This window comes from Sus scrofa, chromosome 1 (genome assembly GCF_000003025.6).
Source record: "Sus scrofa isolate TJ Tabasco breed Duroc chromosome 1, Sscrofa11.1, whole genome shotgun sequence".
NCBI lineage: Eukaryota > Metazoa > Chordata > Mammalia > Artiodactyla > Suidae > Sus > Sus scrofa.
The window spans coordinates 105,081,823-105,101,526 of NC_010443.5; the positions used below are offsets into that span (position 1 = coordinate 105,081,823).

General features: G+C 41.4%; 1 long non-coding RNA gene across 1 annotated transcript; it reads right to left on the bottom strand.

The window, feature by feature from the left end:
* On the bottom strand, nucleotides 1,165–19,475 carry LOC110256984. Its single transcript, XR_002339086.1, has 3 exons — nucleotides 19,343–19,475; nucleotides 17,270–17,378; nucleotides 1,165–1,246 (listed from the first exon to the last, which is right to left on the bottom strand). It is a non-coding gene; the product is annotated as an uncharacterized LOC110256984 (long non-coding RNA).

The window sequence follows — 19,704 nt, forward strand, 5'->3', positions numbered from 1 at the left end:
CACCTACAGAATCCTTTCCCTAGGAACCTGTTCATAAATCCCGATAATAACGGTAGAACTTGATGGGGGTATCGCATGACTCTTTTCTGACCCAGCCCCACCCACCTGAGTTGACTGGACCATCGGAACTAAAAGAGGAAGAGATTGGCAGTGTCTATAGTGAGTGATGGATCTAAGATGTTGGAGTCAGCTGACCCGGGCTGTGGTGCCAGGAAGCCAAGCCATGTGAGAGCCATGGTTATGGGGAAACAAAAAGTATGACTAAGCAGAGGAAACTTCTCTTCAGATGAGAAAGAAAGATTTTGGAAGTTTGGGGAGAAAAGCAGACAATTTAGTCCTGGGAAGAAATGCTTATTGATACTTTCCCAATTATTTGAGGATTAACTTACCTCCTGTCCAAAGATAACTGACCCCTGAACCACTCCCCTTTCCTAACTGAGCTAACCTGAGTACTTTTCTGATCCTTACAACCAAACACTTTAACTAGAAAACAGCAACAACGAAAAGAGCTTTGAATTTCAGCATTTCAGAACAGTCCTTATCATTCAAAAAAAAAGTAGTGACTACTCTTAAAGGGGTCAACAATTTGTTCCACTCCCTTGGGCCAGAGATTCTATCTAATTTACTGTGCCGTATAGTCAGGAGCGTATGTACATTGTCATTCCCCTTTTTTCACCCATTGTAACCTTGGGCAAGTTTCACATCTTGTCAGACATAAAAAAATTAACTTGTCCTCAATACATTATCTGACTGCTTAAAATCAAATGCAGTAGTGGAGATGAAAGTGCTCTGCAAATGACAAATTCCAATCCAATGTGAGGCATCACTATTGCATAAAGGGAGTTGATGCCTAAAGATAGTATTTCTTTCATAGGAGTGTGGAAGGAGTGGCAAGTATTGAAACCCAGTGAGTCATAGTAAAGAACAGACATTGAAGGGTGCCTGGACCAAACCCTTCATTTGAGTGAAAGATGTCAAGACTCAAGTGGAATGGCTCATCCTGGGTCACATTGCTAATGAGTTACAGAGCCTGGAGTAGCCCTCTAAGAACTGAGTGGCAGTCCAGAATGTCATGACATTCTCCTTCAAATTCATCCAGTTTTCTCCTCTCCAGGTTTATAATAAATAAGCAGACAAAACCACATACACACACAATCAGATCTTTGATGATCTAATGAAATTCATCTCAAAATTCAGCAAATAATTTTTGGGTGTCTTCCTATGTCAGCAGCTATTCTCTCAGGACCTGAGGCAAAAACAGAGGTAAAGAAATCAGAATGATATAATTGTCAAAGGCAACCTTGATGGAATGGCGAAGTCATCGTAAGCAAGATACAGCCTGTGGCAGATGTGTGGGAAAGGGAGGGCTATCCTAGCATATTTTGAGGTTGATGTATCAAAAGGGCACAACCCTCCAGGACCCCAAACTGGAGCCACAAACATACTGCGAAGCTGAGTCAGAAAAGCAGCTGTTAGGATAGAAGGGGAAGGATCCAGTTGGTGTGAGTGAAAGAAGTCCAGAGCTTTATGATACACAAACAGTCCCGCATACCCCAGGGCCTTTGCATTTGCAGGTCCTATGATTCTTTCCCTTGGTTGTTCATAGGCTGGCTCCTTATTGTTCTCCTAGTGTCAGTTTAAATATCACCTTCTCCTGGAGTCATTTCTAACCATTCTGCCTAAATTAAGCACCCCATCTTATTATTCTCTGCCACCCATTCATTTTTGTGTCCTTTGTGGAAACTGCCCCAGTTGGGATCCTTTTGTTGATATATTTACTTCTATACTGCCCATCTCTCCCAGCAGACTATAGATACAAAAATGCAGGGACAAATGAACCTTGTTCCCCCTATGTACCCTCTATGTGTCTGGCACATAATAATAGTTATATTATTATTTGTTAAGGGAATGAAGAATTTCAAACCAGTTTCTCTTAAGGTTTCATTTTTAGCTTGATTTCACTGTTGGTAAATGTTGCTGGTGAATATTCAGTTTGATTTGCAACAGACCACTGGCCCCTTGACATCTGAATCCCAGACCCAAAAGATAGCAAGGATAATTGCCTTAAATTGCCAAACCACGGGGACAGCCTCTTCATTATTATGAATATAATAAAAGGTGGTGTCATTGTATCGCTTCACTATTATAACATTTCCAAGATTTAGAAATTGAGGCTTGAAGGCACAACAAATTTCCTGAGGTCACACTGCTATTATATGGCAGAGCTGAGATTTAAACACAGGTGGCCTATGCTCCTGCTTACAGCTCAGTGACACGTGCCATGGCTGTAGGTCTCAGCCAGTTGCTGCAAAAAAAGCTGCATGTGTTGAACTTTTTCTTTTTCTATTTTTTGGGCTGCACCCATGGCATATGGAAGTTCCTGGGCTAAGGGTCGAACTGGAGCTGCAGCTGCTGGCCTATGCCACAGCTGTAGCAACTCCAGATCCAAGTCTCATCTGCAACCCATGCTGCAGCTCATGGCAATGCCGAATCCTCAACCCACTGAGCAAGGCTAGGGATTAAACCCGAATCCTCATAGATCCTAGTCAGGTTCTTAATCTACTGATCCACAACAGAAACTCCCTATGCTGAACTTTTAAACTTGTAGTTCACACAAAGGAAGGTGAGACCTCTAGAGTACAGACAAAATGTGCTCTGCATAACATCTTCGTTTCTTCTCTGGAACTCTATTCCTGCCCTTGTCTCCCAATTTGCAAGTTCCTCAAACAATGAAAAAATCCTTAAAATAGAATACTCAAACTGTAACAGAAAAACAGTTTTATGATTAGGGGGAACCCTTCTAGAAGGCTGGTACTAAACGTTTTGAGTCTTCTTTAAAGTAACCAAACTTTGTGGACACTAAAATTAAAAGACTGCCCATTTTATTTGTTCCCTTTACCCAAACACTAAAAAATCTAAAATTAAGTAAAATCAAAATTCTGCTTTCCCAGAATTGTGATTTAATCCACTGTCTTTCAATTGCACCTTGTATGACTATTTCTCCATGGATCCCTCTGTTGTACAGTCATTGGTTTATTATAGTGAGGAGCTGTTTATAAAGGTGAGGAGCAGGTTTTGTATCCTAATGACATAGCACACCGCCTGGCACATGACTGATGGTTTATGGAACCAAATTATTCCCCCGAGAATGACCCAGAAAATCAGGCAACTTTGGAGATAAAGTTGTATGACAGTAGACTCATGTTTAAAATAATAAACATCCCTTATTGTAGCGAGGCATATAACAGAGTGCAATTTTTATTTTACCTATTTTTAGATGTTTTGGAAAAGGAAAGCTAAAAAAAAATAAAACTTTCATACTTAGCATTCATGGAGTTTTGTCAATTTAAAAAGGACTCAAACAAATTAGTGCCAGCTTTCTGGAAGGTTTCCTTCTAATCATAAAACTGTTTTCTCTGTCATAGTTTGAGTGTTCTACTTTCAGGGTTTTGTCCTTTTGGGAGAGACTTAACAGACTGGAATATGCAGTTCTTGTTGTGGCTCAGCAGTAACAAACCTGACTAGGATCCATGAGGATGCAGGTTTGATCCCTGGCTTTGCTCAGTGGGTAGGGGATCCGGCGTTGCTGTGAGCTGTAGTGTAGGCTGGCAGCTGCAGCTCCAATTCAACCCCTAGCCTGGGAACTTCCATATGCCATGGATGTGTCCCTAAAAAGCAAAAAAAAAAAAAGAAAGAAAGAAAAAAAAATTGGGATAATAGGGCAGGAAGAGAGTTCCAGAGAAGAAATGAAGTTGCATAAAGAGTACTTTGTCTCTACTCTAGTGGTCCTGTCCTCTGTGTGTACTGCAAGGTTAAAAATCCAGTATGTGGGAGTTCCTGTCGTGGCGCAGTGGTTAACGAATCTGACTAGGAACCATGAGGTTGCCGGTTCGATCCCTGGCCTTGCTCAGTGGGTTAAGGATCTGGCGTTGCCGTGAGCTGTGGTGTAGGTCACAGACGCGGCTCGGATCCCGAGTTGCTGTAGCTCTGGTGTAGGCCAGCAGCTACAGCTCCAGTTTGACCCCTAGCCTGGGAACCTCCATATGCCACTGGAGTGGCCCAAGAAATGGCAGAAAGACAAAAAAAAAAAAAAAAAAATCCAGTATGTATAAATTTTCTCTGCTATTGGCTTCGATATAAAGCCATGGCACATGTCACTGAGTTGTAAGCAGAAGAATGGACTACCTGTGTTTAAGTCTCAGCTCTGCCATATAGTGGCTATGTGACCCCAGGAAATTTGGTGTGCCCCAAGCCTCAGTTTCCTCATCTACAGAATGGGTATAATAATCTGTCATCGAGAACTTATTGCATAGCACAGGCAAATATACTCAAGAGTTTTTAATACCCTATATGTGAAAAAAGAACACCTATATTTATATGTATGACTGATTCACTTTGCTGTATAACTGAAACAATACAACACTGTAAATCAATTATACTCCAATAAAATAAAATTAAAATAATAATCTGTCATAAAATTATCAGGACAGACTGAATTAAATATAATAAAATTAGTGATTAAATATAATAACATTAGTGACAACACTTAGCACAGTGCTTGTCCAGTGATTGTAACCTAGCAATTATAACATATAGTTTACCTTATTGTCACATTTTCCAAATTGCTGGTCTCAACTTTTTAATGGCATGAAATTGATTTAGTGATTTGTGATCAACATTTTGTTTGTTTGAAGTGAAATAGAATAACAGAAAATATTGGCATGCACTGCATGAATTAAGAGTAAGTGTTGTTTTGCAAAAGTTGGTTTTAGGTGTCTATAGATAGTATAGTGTGTGAGTACGGGGTTACCATCAAAATTGTTTAAAACCACTGCTTGCATTGATGGGCTTCATTGCTTTGCTAGTAAGGGTATTCATGAAGTATACTGGAGGTTATAATGGAGAAGAAAGAAAGCTAATCGCCTTCTCATTCTATTTCTTCTCTTCACAAACTACATACTATTTCAAAAACCAACAGCCACCCACCACCAAAGAAAAAGAGACAGATAAAAAGATAAAAGATTGTTTTAAAATAAGCAATGGAGGATGAACAGAAGGAATTTTGGAAAACAGCAGGAGAAACTGTCACCTATTCAAAAGTGCAATAAAATTTATTGAGCTTAATATAGCTAACCTAGTTTTTTTTTTTTTTTAAATCCTTCAAAAGCTGCTCCCACCCCTCCACTTACCTCTCTAATTCAATCTCCATCTCCTTCCCTAAAGGTAGTTTTGTCTTTAGTCAACCTTTATAGAGCGGTTTGCCTATGAAAAACACTTTGCAAGGTGCAGAGAGGAATTCCAGATGAAAACATAGGCCTCTGACCTCCCAGCATTCATACCTTAGTAGGTAAGCCAGACATACAAAAATCACTTAACTCCTGACAGACTGAGGTGAGAGCCATCAAGAGAGCCAGGAGACAATGAGAAATTACCACAGTGAGAAATTATCACAATGAGAAATTATCAGCTGAAGAAATCTAAGAAGTCTGGATCTGGAAAGAGACGTAGAATTCCCATTGGGCAGGTAGAGAGAGAAGGCCATTCTGGGCTGAACTACTAACTCTGGCAAAGGCTGGAAGGCTAGAGAGTAAGGATCTTGTTAGGGTGCCTGAGGGGAACTAGACATGTTACAACTCAGCTGACAAATTTGGACCCATTGGACTTTATTTTTTTTTTAATTTATTATTTATTTTTTGTTTTTTGCTATTTCTTGGGCTGCTCCCGTGGCATATGGAGGTTCCCAGGCTAGGGGTCCAATCGGAGCTGTAGCCACCGGCCTAAGCCAGAGCCACAGCAACGCGGGATCCGAGCCGCGTCTGCAACCTACACCACAGCTCACGGCAACGCCGGATCGTTAACCCACTGAGCAAGGGCAGAGACCGAACCGGCAACCTCATGGTTCCTAGTCTGATTCGTTAACCACTGCACCACGATGGGAACTCCTGGACCAGTTGGGCTTTAATCCCGAAGCATGGAGCCATTGGGGTCACGTACACAGCAGCAGTGATCAGATGTAACTGAGAAGATCACTCAGGGAGCAACAGGATAGGTCAGGAAGGTCAGAAGAAACTGAAAGCAGAGACCAGTTAGAAAGCTACTGTGGTTCTCTCTGCCAGCAAATTATGACGTCCTGAAGAAGGACTGTGGCTTTATCCATCGAAACTAGAAGAATCAGTATGACCGAATGACTTTGTGGTACAGCAGAAGTTATCACAACCTTGTGAATCAGCTATACTTCAATAAAACTTAAAAAAAAAAAAAAAAAGAATCATCCAAGAGATGCTGTGTATGGGTTACTAGAAAAGTTATTTGGGTACAAAGCAATAGAAAAATCCATTTAAAGTGATATAAACAATAAAAGGCTCACAAATCTAAAATGTCTGGAACCACTGATTAGGACTCTAGATTCATTTTTCCACATTTCTTTCAACTCAGCCGTTTCAACTCAGCCCAACTTTATACATCATGTTTACTCCCTCATGTTCCCCCAAATGGCTACTACCTGAAACTGGAGATATAAGTCTTTCTGTTTGTCTCCAGGAAGAGAGAGTTGCTGGTTCTCCCTAAGCCTTGACACTAAAACCTCAGTTGAACTCCAACTGTATCATCTTGGGAAGACACCCATTTTTGACCCAAACCATGTAATAACTGGTTTCTGTTCATCTCTAAGTAATTATGTTGATAAGGCTCAAACCAGTTAAAGTCCACTCTTGGAGCTGAGGTGAAGACAACCCTACCCAACTCCCAAGGCTTATTACATACTGGGGGGAAGGGAACATGGGTATTGGAGAGACAAGCACAGAGTTTGTCAGGCTTTCCAAACATCTGTGTCACCAGACATTTATTTGTCCCATATTTTCTCTAGCTTGAAATGACCCTCAGTTCAATTCTTACAGCTCAATTCTCATCTCCCCTTAGAAGTTGGCTTTCAGCTTTTTGATTTTTCCCCATCACTTCTGAACTACCACAACTACAAACTTTTTTAAAAATTTCAGTAGTTGGAATTCCCATTGTGGCTCAGTGGGTTAAGAACCCAACTTAGTTTCTGTGAGGATGTGGGTTTGATCCCTGGCCTCGCTGAGTAAGCTAAGGATCCAGTGTTGCCCCAAGCTGCAGCATAGTTCGCAGATGAGGTTTGGATCCTTGGTTGCCATGGCTGTGGTGGCAGGAGCAGCTTTGATTAGACCCCCTAGTCCAGAAACTTTATTTTTTGTCTTTTTAGGGCTGCACCTGCAGCACATGGAAGTTCCAAGGCTCGGGGCTTGAATTTGAGCTGTAGCTGCCAGCTTATGCCACAGCCACAGCAAGGCTGGATCTGAGCCACATCTGTGACCTCCACCACAGCTCACGGTGTTGCCGGATCCTTAACCCACTTGGCGAGGTCAGGAATTGAATCCGAATCCTCACGGATTCTAGTCGGGTTCGTTAGCCCAGGAACTTCTATATGCTGTAGGTATAGCCATAAAAAGAAAACAATTTTCAGTACTACATAGATATAGGAAAAAGTAAAAATCTACAGCTCGATAAATTTTTACATAAAGATATATGGATGTAATCCCTCCCCAAATCAAGACATAGAACATTTCTAACAATCCGGAAGGCTACCTCTTTTCCCTTCAAAGTCACACCTGCACTCTTTGATTTCTATCACCAAAGATTAATTTTGCCTGTTCTTGAAATTGGAACCATCCAATAGATATTCTTGTGCCTCTGGCTTCTTTCACTTACCATTACAGCTGTAAGTTTCATCCACACAGTTGCATATAGGACCAGGCTATTCTTTTTGTTGCTGAATCATGTTCCATTGTAAGAATATACAACAATGTATCCATTCAACACCCCCCCCCAAATTTGTTTCCAAAATTTTGGCTGCTATGAATAAATGTGCTTTAAATATTCTATACCTGACTTTTGAGTGGATATATGCACCTATTTCTCTTGGATCTGTACCTTAGATGTATCTAGTATATGCCTAGAATAGCTAGAATTGCTGGGTCACATGTAGGCATATTTTCATTTTGGTAGATGTTGCCAGACAATTTTCCAAAGAGGTTAGACCAATCTGTACCTGCACCAGCAATGTATTAGATGAACTCTTTATTTTTAGTATAATTCATTGTAATTTTTGTATTTATATATCGGTCTTCCCTCACAAATTGGACCCTAAACCTCTGGAGGGCAGAGACGGTCTTAGAGTTCTTTATTGTTCCAAGGCTTAACACTCTTCTCTGCATAGGCATTGAAATTTTTGTCAATTTTCAACAAATATCTAGCTATGACTTTTAAAATCTTGTATTAATTATTATATTTGATGATCAATAACCTAATTCATAACTGCTTTCTAGTCCCATTTGGGGCATATATCCAAAAGAACTGAACAGGTTCTCAAAGAGATATGTGCACATCTATGTTCACTGCAGTTTAAGTCATAGAAGCCAAGAGGTGGAATCAACCTAAAGGAGGAGTGGATAAAGAAAATGTGGTATACACATACAATGGAATATTATTCAGTCCTTAAAAAGAAGGAAATCCTGGGATATGTGACATTGTGGATGAACCTTGAGGACATTATGCCAAGCCCATCACAAAAAGACAAATACTGCACAGTTCCACTTATATGGAAATCCAAAGCAATCAAATTCATGGAAACAGAAAGTAGATGGTGATTGTCAGCAGCTGGGGGGAGGGAGGAAAGGGGAGTCATTGGTCAAAGAGTAAAGAATTTCAGTTTTGCAAGATGACGAGTTCTACAATCTGTTGTATAACAATGTGTATGTGTTAACACTGATGCACCTTTAAAATGGTGAAGACGGTAAATTTTATGTTGTGTGGGGGTTTTTTAAACCACAATTAAAAAAAATGTGTTTTCTTTGTAACTTCAGAAATTTAAAAGTTAAAGTCTACTGTAATACATATGCATGTTCACAAGAAACCAAACAATATTACCATTATTTCTCTCAAGCTCAATTTTGGAGCAAATTTTGGAGATCTAAATTTTCCTAACCTGAGTCTTCAATCTATTTGTGGTGGGTGACAAATTTTATCATATGCTGCTTAAGCCATTTACAGATTGCATTTAGGTTCTATAGCTTGGCTGTTAGCCTTTGATAAAGATTACTTTTTGTTTTTCTTTCTGAGATAACTCACAAGAAACTTCTGAGGACTTCTTCTCAGGTCTTTTAGGATTGACTCCTGGCAAATCCCATTCTCATTTCTTCCATATTTTCAGTGTTCCTGTGGCTGCTCTCTCTTCAAATGTATTGTTTGGACGCTTTGTCTTCCTGTCTTGAAACCTGGAGATTCTACTGATGAGGTTCCAGACTGAAGTTCACAACCCCACACGCCTGCTGCGTGGGAGAATCTGTGGCTTCAACAAAGTTGCTCCTCTGGATGTTCTCAATGACTGCACTTTCACTTCTGCAGAGAAGCTAGAAGCCAGCCGACTTCCATGATGATTTTGCAGTGCTTTCCAAACTTTTGGGGGCATCGCAATAATCTGGAGGGCTTGCTAAAACTCAGACCCCTGGACCCCAATCCCCGAGGTTCTGACTTATACAATGGTGTGTGGAAGCCAGCTTGCTCTAGCTCAGGAGAATCGCTAGTGTATAGTCTCCCCAATTCCACAGTCAGTGATGTCGCCTAGACAGATGAAATCAGCCCAGGAGGGGGCATTTCAACTACTGAAATTAGCAAGTGCTAAAAATCAAGATTCTCCCTCCATTCCACACCCCCCACCTCCAGAAAGCCAGATGTTAAACATTTACCAGAATATCACTGGACACATGACCAAAAGCAGCCAGGTTATGCCAGTTTTGTTAGTCCTGAGACGTTTGAGTTGCATGTGCACGGCACATACAAACAACACACACACACACACACACACACACACACACACACACACAGGTCCAGAGTTCTGAACCAATATAAAACAGTCGCACCTACTTTGCAGCTGCTAGAGTTCCAAAGGCACTGTAGGGTCAAATCATTACTAAGGGTCAAAATATCTTTATCCACCTATCTGTCTATCTATCACCTATCTATCTATCTATCTGTCTATCTATCTATCTATCTATCTATCTATCATCTTTCCATCAATCTATGTATTCATCTATCTCTGATGAATATATCTACACTTATTTACATTCATATCTCCTTCTATTTTGATAAATCCAATATGTACCCCTTCCCCAGACTGTCTTAATAATCTGGTACTTGCTCAGTCCAAGAGATCCATTTTGCTTCCAAAGTGTGGAGGAGAGGAAACTGACAAGACTAATCCATTCCTGCTAGGGTTTCTGTGACGGCCCCAGTGTTCCTATTGATAGCCGTTCCTGTGCAGGGGGATGGTGTCACCCAGAGCCACAGCGATGTTCTTGCTAGTAGGATCCCTGCAGCAACACAGTCTTGCCCTACACGTGGGATTCAATATTATCCACTCTTGTCCACACTCACATGTGCAATTTCTGAGCCAAAGATGTGGGTTCAAATGGACTTCTGCCCTCAGCTATGCCTAGACCAGAAGTGGCCATCCCCATGCATTGCTAGACCAGGGTACCTAGGCTTTGCCACACAATCAGGCTCCTTTTCCCTCAGGACCACTGGACTATGTTCATGCTGACAGACTTCCAACATGATCATGCTATTACAGCAGTCAGAGAAGGTCTAACCATGTTATTCTGAGAAAGGAAGAAGCCAGTCCTCCCAGGCAGCTCACTCATTCGCTTTCAGCTTGCCCACCTCCTCCCAAGAGACCAGCTGTGCTTACCTAGTGCTCTTGGGAGAGCCAATCTTTAATGGAACTTAAAAGGTTCTTCTACACCCTTCCCCTGGGCCAATCTGGTCTCTTGGCCTTACATTCTATTACTGAGAAAAGCAAAAGAAAATATGCTTCCAAGTGGCCTCTGAGTCCACCTACTCCTAAAGCAAGAAGTATCTTTTATTGAAAAAAAGGGTCAAGTTCTTCTTCACTCCACCACCTACAACTCACCTATCTAGTCATCAGGGTTTTAGAAAACATAAATGGGACAGTGCTATAATTATTGCGCTGTGCATTTCTTTTCTTCTTTCACTGAATAGTATTTCATGCCATGTTTTCACATCACTATACATAGGTTTGCTTTATTTGCAGTAACACCTGCATAATGTAGAAAACATAAAGCATTCACACGCATTATGTGCCAGGCATATTTTAAATACATTTAGTTCTTAAGACCACCCTATGAGGTAGGCAGAAGTACACACCCATTTTACAGTTGAGTAAACTGGGGTACTGAGAAATTAAGTAACTCGCTCATGGTCATAAAGTGAGTAGGTAACCAGCTGAGCTGGGTTAGAACCCAGGGTGCCTGGTTCTGGAATTCGTGACTTAACTCCACTGTTCCTGGCTCGGCTTGGCCTGTATTACAGTTTTTTAAGCTATTCCTTTACAAATCCCGTTCCAGTTTTTAATCTTTGTTGGCATCCCCTGCTGACTAGCACATTCTTGGATGTCTCTCCTGCCTCACAGTGATGTGTATTTAGGGAATTAAAAATAACTGCTATCATAGCTTACCTCAAAATTAACGTAATTATTAGATAGATGACTCTCCTTTAAAAAAATGTTTTGTAGTCCAAATCTCAATAAAAATGACTTTTGGGTTATCAGCAGCTTTGGCAAATTCACATTACATCCACGGGCCATTACCATCGATAATTAGGAACTCACACGTGCTAATCAATCATTTATTCCTCCCTCCCATCTTTTCTAGATGTGGTCTATCTCAGTGTTAGAATTGGGAAAACATGGTGAAATTTTATCACCCATTGTAGTCCAAAAAATTGTAACTGCAGATATAATGAGTTGGATAAAGTTGGAAAGTGTGTGTTGGAGGTGGGTGGGAATTATGCTGGAAGCTTTTCCATTGTTACTGGCAACAATTTTATACTATATGGTAACATTTCCTTGTCTACTCAAGGTATATTTTCCACCCCTTCCCAAGAGTTCAGCAATAAGAGAAGAAAACGAACATAATATAAAATATAATAGGCAATGCTTCCCCATTCAATTCAAGATGAAAACACTCTGCTTTAGGGATAACAGAAAAAAGACTGGGTTAAGGATAATAAGCCTGGGTTCAGATCTTATTAACAGTGTGATCCTAGACCAGTTTCTCTTAGCCTTGGAACTACTGACATTCTGGACTGGATAATTCTTCCACGTGAAAGGCTGTCCTGTGCATTGTAGGATGTTTAGCAGCATCTCTCCTCTCTACTCACAAATGCCGGTAGCGTCCCCAACCAAAAATGTCTCCAGATACTGCCAAATATTCCCTGGGGAGCAAAATCACCGCCCTAGAGAACTACTGTTTTAGACAAAGCTCTGAACCTGGAACCAGTGTCTTCATCTATAAAAATGAGGATCATTTTATTTGCTTTGTGGAGCTGTGTAAAGAGCTAACGTGTTCACGCAAACTTTGTAAATTATGAATGGTTACTTAAACATTCAGTTAGGTTTTTGAGAGTTCTGTATAATATCTGAAATACATTATTAATGTATCATCAATCTTGGAATTTATTTCAATGCATATTTCTAAGAGGGACTATTAAAATAGTTACAGCAGACGGGACAGGAAAGCACTAACTATTCACTATTGTCAGTAAACTCCTAGTTAAGATTATTCCATTTCATAACCACAGGCTGCACTCCTACTGCTGGTTATCCCGCTTTTTTAAAAAAAGGCCTGCTGTCAGTTTTAAGGAAAATAGGTACCGAGAGTGTGGAGCAGGTCCTCACCATCCCTATGACCAGAAAAACACCACAAAAAGTATATCTTATTGTCAGGAAGCCAAGGGTTTATCTCCCCCTTATAAAGCACAGCAGAGGAAATAATTCCTCCTGAGAAAGCACTTCTGACTTCTGGGCTTTTCAGCTGGATGGTCTTCTAACTGCATATCACTGAGAAGTTCAAATTGTGGCAACTGAGGGTCATGTCATCAATGTCATGTCCTTGGAGCTCCCTAGTATGGGATGTCACGTCATTAGGAACCCAAGGCTTCCAAAGGGCAGACTCCTTGCCATATTCTTCCTGTGTCCACTGACGCCACACAAAAGACACAGGTCCTTGAACAGGACAGGGACTCGACGAACCTTTGTTCTATCACTGAATAACTGTTATCTTGCTATATCTTAATAATTTAAAAAAGGCCAACTAGATATAAAGATTCTGCACATAAATACCGAGGGAAAGTTTTAATCTGCCACCTCATCAATTTATTTCCAGCAGATCCTTCCCTTTTTCTGCCACACCCCTAACTCCACCCCAGAATTCTTGGAGAAATAAACCCTTCTATGTGTCAAGGTCATACACTGGGGAGCCTTTGGTGGGGGCGGGGGCCAGTTTCCTTCCTTTCCTCGTCTTCCTCTTTTTTCTTCCTCTGGTGTGGGTAAGATGGACCTTACTGGGCTTTCTGTTGGTAGGCTAACGAAGGGTTAAGAAAGGAGTGCTGGAAGCCTGCTTGGCGCTGGCTCTAGTCCAGGCTGTAAGAGCAGGACAAAGAGTGTCTTTGCTTTCTGAGCATTGCCCACCCTGTCTCAGCAGGATACAAGTATACAAGAATTTGGGAAGGGGGGGCAGAATGGCAGGGGATGATCTCACTGAGGAAGAGGTTAAGGGAACCCCAGCATCTCCAGTAGCCAACAGATGAAAAACCAACTTCTACGAAGGACCAACAGTGACCTCAGTTGTAGGGACCCCCACCTTGTCCTCTTGAAAAGTAGAGTGGGATTAGAAGTGGGTGAGGGGTCCTTATAATGGTTACCATTTAGGGGCAGCTAATGTGGGCTAGGATTCTCTCAGAGAAGCCAGAAGAATGCGAAGAAGCAAAAATGATGATGGCTGGAAAAATTACAAAAGGCAGGCCGTGAAGTAGGTACACTGACACAGGTTTGAGGACACATCTTGGGAAAAAAAATGGATATTCGAGCCCCTCTCCCTTCTTAGTTATTGGAAACTTTAAGCTACACAGATCTGAGATGGCTTTGTAAAATATTCACTCCAAACAACAGGTAATATCTATAATTTAAGCAGGGTAAATATTTTCTAAGTGAAAAAAAAAATCTGGACTAGAAATAAACCAATAATCCAGACCTGATCCTGATTAAAATCATATTTATTCAACGATGCTTGCTCTTCTGGTGGAGGGATGACAATCGAAATACTAGGTAATATTTATCTACTAACAATTAGGTTAAATTAATTCATAATGCTCACTCAATAACATTGTTTGCATATATTCCTATTGCTAGGAAAGTGCTACCTAATTCATTCTTCACACATCAAAATCCAGTAAATTGATATAATTATATTATCCTCCCTAGAAATGCTGATGGGGTCTGTCTGCATATCTCAGAGGAGAGGGGAATGGAACAGTGGGAGACCCTATGCACCAGATGTTCAGCAATATCTATAGCACTCTAGGTACAATGGGCAGAGGTGAGTATATTTATGCCAAATCTTCTTATTGTTTGGGGAATGCAATGAATTTTAAGTTCATATTTTATTCATTTTCCAAGTATTTTGTTTTCTCACTTGCTTTTCTTACAAGAAAAAAATTCATAGGCACACCAGAATTTATTCCCATGTTCCAGGGAAACCTGTAAACCAATGGCAATATTGCTGACTATCCGGTCGTGTGTGACAAAAATGTCTGATAAAAAAAATGTGTTGAGGTCAGTAGGTCAAATTATCAATTGCACCTTGAAGCAGAATTTTACAATAAAATTCCCAACAAATTCTAAGGAAAATGTGTGTAAGATCTAGTGGGGGATTTTCCCATGTTCCAAGGCCAGGGGATTCAAAAAAACAATTGTTTCTGCTGTGAACCCTGCCTAAGGCTGCCTTTCTCTAGCGATTCTTTTTGGGGTTTTTTTGTCTTTTTAGGGCCACACCCGGGGCATATGGAGGTTCCCAGGCTAGGCGTCTAATAGGAGCGGTGGCCAACGGCCTACACCACAGCCACAGCAATGCAGGAACCAAGCCGCGTCTGAGACCTACACCATAGCTCACGGGAACACCGAATCCTTAACCCACTGAGGGAGGTCAGGGATCGAACTCGCAACCTCATGGTTCCCAGTCAGGTTCATTTCAGCTGAGCCACGATGGGAACTCCTCCTTAGCAAATTTAATCCGCAAGGAATCAACAGGACAAATGCAGGAGATATTATTTCTCCAGAGACTAAAACAATTTTGGAATTAGATGCTCTGAGTCCCAATCCGAGGCCTGTCAAGGAATTTTACATGCCACTCTTCACAAGTCCCATTTTCTAGTTCTTAAAAATTGGGAGGGATCATCTCACAAGTTCAGGCCCAAACTGATCATGAAAATGTTGTTGCTGATACACAATGCCACCATCCTATCAATAAGATTATCGTAAGGATTTAAAAGCCGCTAATTCCATTTAAAGAAGGAACTCAAGGAAAGAGCAGCCAAGATTTTTTTGATGCAGGTACCATCAGCAGAGACTGTGTCATGCTATATACTAGGGTGTAGACTGTGTGTATACTTGTTATGCTTTCACTAGACAAATACGATTTCCCTGTCCGCCTTTTCATTCAAATGGTGATTCCTAACACCTGTGAACAAATGTGCTTAGCTCTGCTAATGCTGATAAAAACGACAAATCTGTCCCCTTCACTGTTGATCTATGAATGAGAGCAGCCTGCCTTACACTCCATCACACTGTACCCTTGATGGAAAATCAGCAGGGCTGTTAGCAGAATCTCCTAGACCACGAAAAAGATAATACGAATTCAAGCACTTTAGGAAAATTCCCCAAATCTATCTTCCTCTCCTTGATAACATTGTAGAAGTTTTTGATATACCGATATTTTGAGGGGTTTCGACCTATGGCTTACTAGCAATGCAGTTTCTTAAACAGTCAGGTTAAGTCATTTTCCACATAAGCCTACAACTCATCACCCATCTTAAACTCCTACTCTCAAGAGCTTTAAAGATTTACAAGGCAAGGAGAAAATTAGACCCACCCAGCATCTTGCCACCACGTTTTCACAATGTGGGCTTCAGTTATCACATTACATGATAACATTATATGGAAGGGCCACCTTGGAAATAAATGGACCTTGAGTATGTTTTAGAGGAAGATCTTGGGTTAAATACTCTTCTCCATTCTGATTAGCCTGTCTGAGCCATTCAAACTAAAAAAGATGAGAATATTTATTTTTGTTTCCACAAAATTCTGCTTTGTGACTTGTGTCCAGATTTGCATATTTTTATAGAGCACCTTAGGCAAAGATAGCCCTGTGCTACGGGCTGTGGAAATAAATTTATTTTTCAGTCTTTCCTGCTAAAATATAAGCTCCGCTATGGCAGGATATTGGTCTGGTTCTTCACCTAGTAGCACCTAGAACAGTGCCTAGCTTGTAGTAGGCACTGAGCAGATATTTTTGGAATGAATGGAGAGAACCTCCATCAAGGAAGATACATTCTGCAGGTCTACAGGCCAAGTACTGATAAGTATGGTTATAAAAACCTGTTAACATCTTTTAAAATATGCAGATAAATGTATTCATGTAGGAGCAGGGGTGGGGGGATATCCATTTTCCTGGCCTAATGTTTCTATGTAAAAGGACTTCTGCTGCAGTAACTTGCTTTTATCCCCACAACTTATTCCTCCAAGCTTATTTAACTGGAGTTTGGTTGACATTACTGAGCATGCCCAGTAAGGGCCTTATTGGACTCTTTCTTTAGGGATGGCTGCTGAATGTTTGCACACAGGTCCATTCATTCACGCACAAAACTTGGAGCAGGCCTTCGGTGTCCAGCTCTATCCGTGACTGGGTGGGCATCTCTCTTACTCAGAGATGAAGTATTAGGGAGATTTCTGGGCCTTTCATCTAAACCCACATTCTCCCACCATCTGTCTGACTCCTGGGTCTGTTTTTCCATTGATTCCAAATTCAGAAGGTGATAAAAAAGGATGCTATATATTGACTCCTTAACAGCTACAACAGGAAGATATCCATCAAGATGGAAAGATTTCACTTAGGGAGGGGGTTAACATGGCAGCATGAGGCATTCCAGAGGAAATAATCTGGGAGAGCACAATTTTCCTGTAAGACTTGGCTCTGCTATGGTGACATTTGTCATGCTTTGCAATTTCGACAGTATTTTTACATGAGCTGGGTTTAATATAAATAATGAGGACTGAGTACTACCTCCCAAGTCTTGGAATGCAGCAATTCTGCCAGTACAAGGGGACTCAAGCACCTACCTGACTTAGGAAGAGTGAGTTGGTTGGCCCGAGAACGGCTTCCAGGATCCACTGACACTTGCACGAATCCATCCACGGCGACAGAGCTCTAGCTGACTGAGAAAAAGAGCTGTAGAGAGAGCAATATGGTGCACAAGAGTCTGGCATAAGGCAAAGTCTACGAGGAGATCAAGATTTTAAGCCACAGAGGCAAAAACTGCAGCTGCCGTCCCAAATCTTGCCTTAGTCATAGAGGCACAGATAAGTCCTTGGTTGGGCCCAGACCACTCTGGGTTGGCTCAACTTTCATGCCTGCCACAAACATCCACTGGAGCTTGAGGCATCAAAACGCTTTGCACCATATTCCAAAGCATTCCAGAATAAGAACTGGCTTATAAAATTTGGATTGACTATTTTCCACTACCTTCTATGAGTTCACAATCAGCTGTACCCCTTTTTCTTCCACTCATCATTTCCTGCCCTGCTTAGGCCCATTTTTCAAGTAAAATTTGGATTGAATATTTTCCACCACTTACTATGAGTTCATGATCAGCTGTACCCTTCTCTTTCCAGTCATCATCTGATACCCTCCCTAGGCTCATTTTTCTTTAAGTACCCCACAGATACTCTCAGGGCCATCCTACCAAGAGCCTTCCACCCTTTTCAAATCTGAAACTAGATCACTCCATGACTAAAATGCAAGTTCATTATTTTCCTGAAATTTTCATACCAAAAGACATATTGCATTTCGCGGTAGGATTTAGATCAGTGCTGTCCAAGAGAAATATAAGGCAAGGCATAGGTGCAATTCAAAATTTTCTAGGAAACAAAAAGTAAAAAGAAATAGATGAAATTAATGGATAATGTATTTTATGTAGCCCAATATATCCAATATATTATAATTTCAACATGTCATGTCATCAATATAAAAAATGTTAATGAGATATTTACATCTTTAAAATCTGGGCTAGGAGGTCCCATTGTGGCTCAGCGGTAAGGTAAGGAACCTGAGTAGGATCCATGAGGACGCAGGTTCGATCCCTGGCCTTGCTCAGTGGTTAAGATCCAACAGTGCTGTGAGCTGTGCCATAGGTTGCAGACACAGCTTGGATCTGGCATTGCTGTGGTGGAGGCCAGCAGCTATAGCTCATTTGACTCCTAGCCTGGGAACTTCCATATGCCCAGCGAGTGAGACCCTAAAAAGACAAAAATAAATAAATAAATAAAATAAAACCTGGGCTGTATCTTACACAACACCACAATTTGGATGAGTGACACTTCTTCAGCTGAGGTGGTGACGGGCTACTGCATCGGATGGTGCAGATTGAGATGCTATTACCTCACATTTCTGGGGAGACTGGGAATTGAGAGTATCATGGACGCTTTTCTTTTTCTTTTTAAGGCCGAACTCACGGCATGTGGACGTTCCCAGGCTAGGGTTCTAATGGGAGCTATAGCCGCCAGCCTACACCAGGCCACAGCAACGCCGGATCTGGGCTGCGTCTGTGACCTACACCACAGCTCACAGGAACCCAGGATCCTAAGCCCACTAAGCGTGGCCAAGGATCAAACCTACATCCTCATGGACACTAGTCAGATTCATTTCTGTTGAGCCATGATGGGAACTCAGATTAGTATGCACTCTTAAATTTAGTGAGGGTCTCTTAGTGTTGAGGGAGTGGATCACAAGGAGACAGTGATGGAGGGCCAGGGCAATAAAGTCAGGTTTGTCCTATGTTTCATTGGCTTCTAAACAATTCTCCACAAGATGTTTGCTGACGAAGTCTTTCTGAAATTGGGCCAGGCATTAGCCTTTGAGCCTCTGATTTCATCATATGTTACTTGGGCACAATCATACAATGACAGCATATAACGATAGTATCATCAAAGTCATCAGAATATCCAACTCCCTGGGTGGTCGTGATTAAAAAATGAGAAAGCACTAAGCAAAACAGTACACAAAGGTAGTTATTACGTGAAAAATTGATCCTTTCATATTAAAAAAATAGCTCTATTGAGGAATATTCAACATTCAAGAAACTGCACATATATAAAGTGCACAATTTGATAATCTGAACATATATATACACTCACCCATGGAATTCATCAAGAAACACACATGTCCGTTATCCCCAAAAGTTTCTCATGTCCCTCTGTTATTCCTCCTTCCGGCTCCTCTTTATTTATTTGGCTTCTCGAGCTGAGCCGAACTCGTGCTTCATCCACATTGTTCCCAGCATCAGCCCTTAGAGGCGGTAGCGCCGACCGCGTGACTGCCGACCCTCGAGCTTGACCTGCGCATGCGGTCTGCTGGCCTTCCGGGCGCTAGAAGCCCGCTCAAGGAACCAGCGGTGAGATAGTAATGTGAGGTTGAGACCGTCTGGACCGTATACACGGCTGAACCCTGCTCAGACCTCTCTAAAACCTTTTAAGATTCCGGCAAGCGGATACGGAGA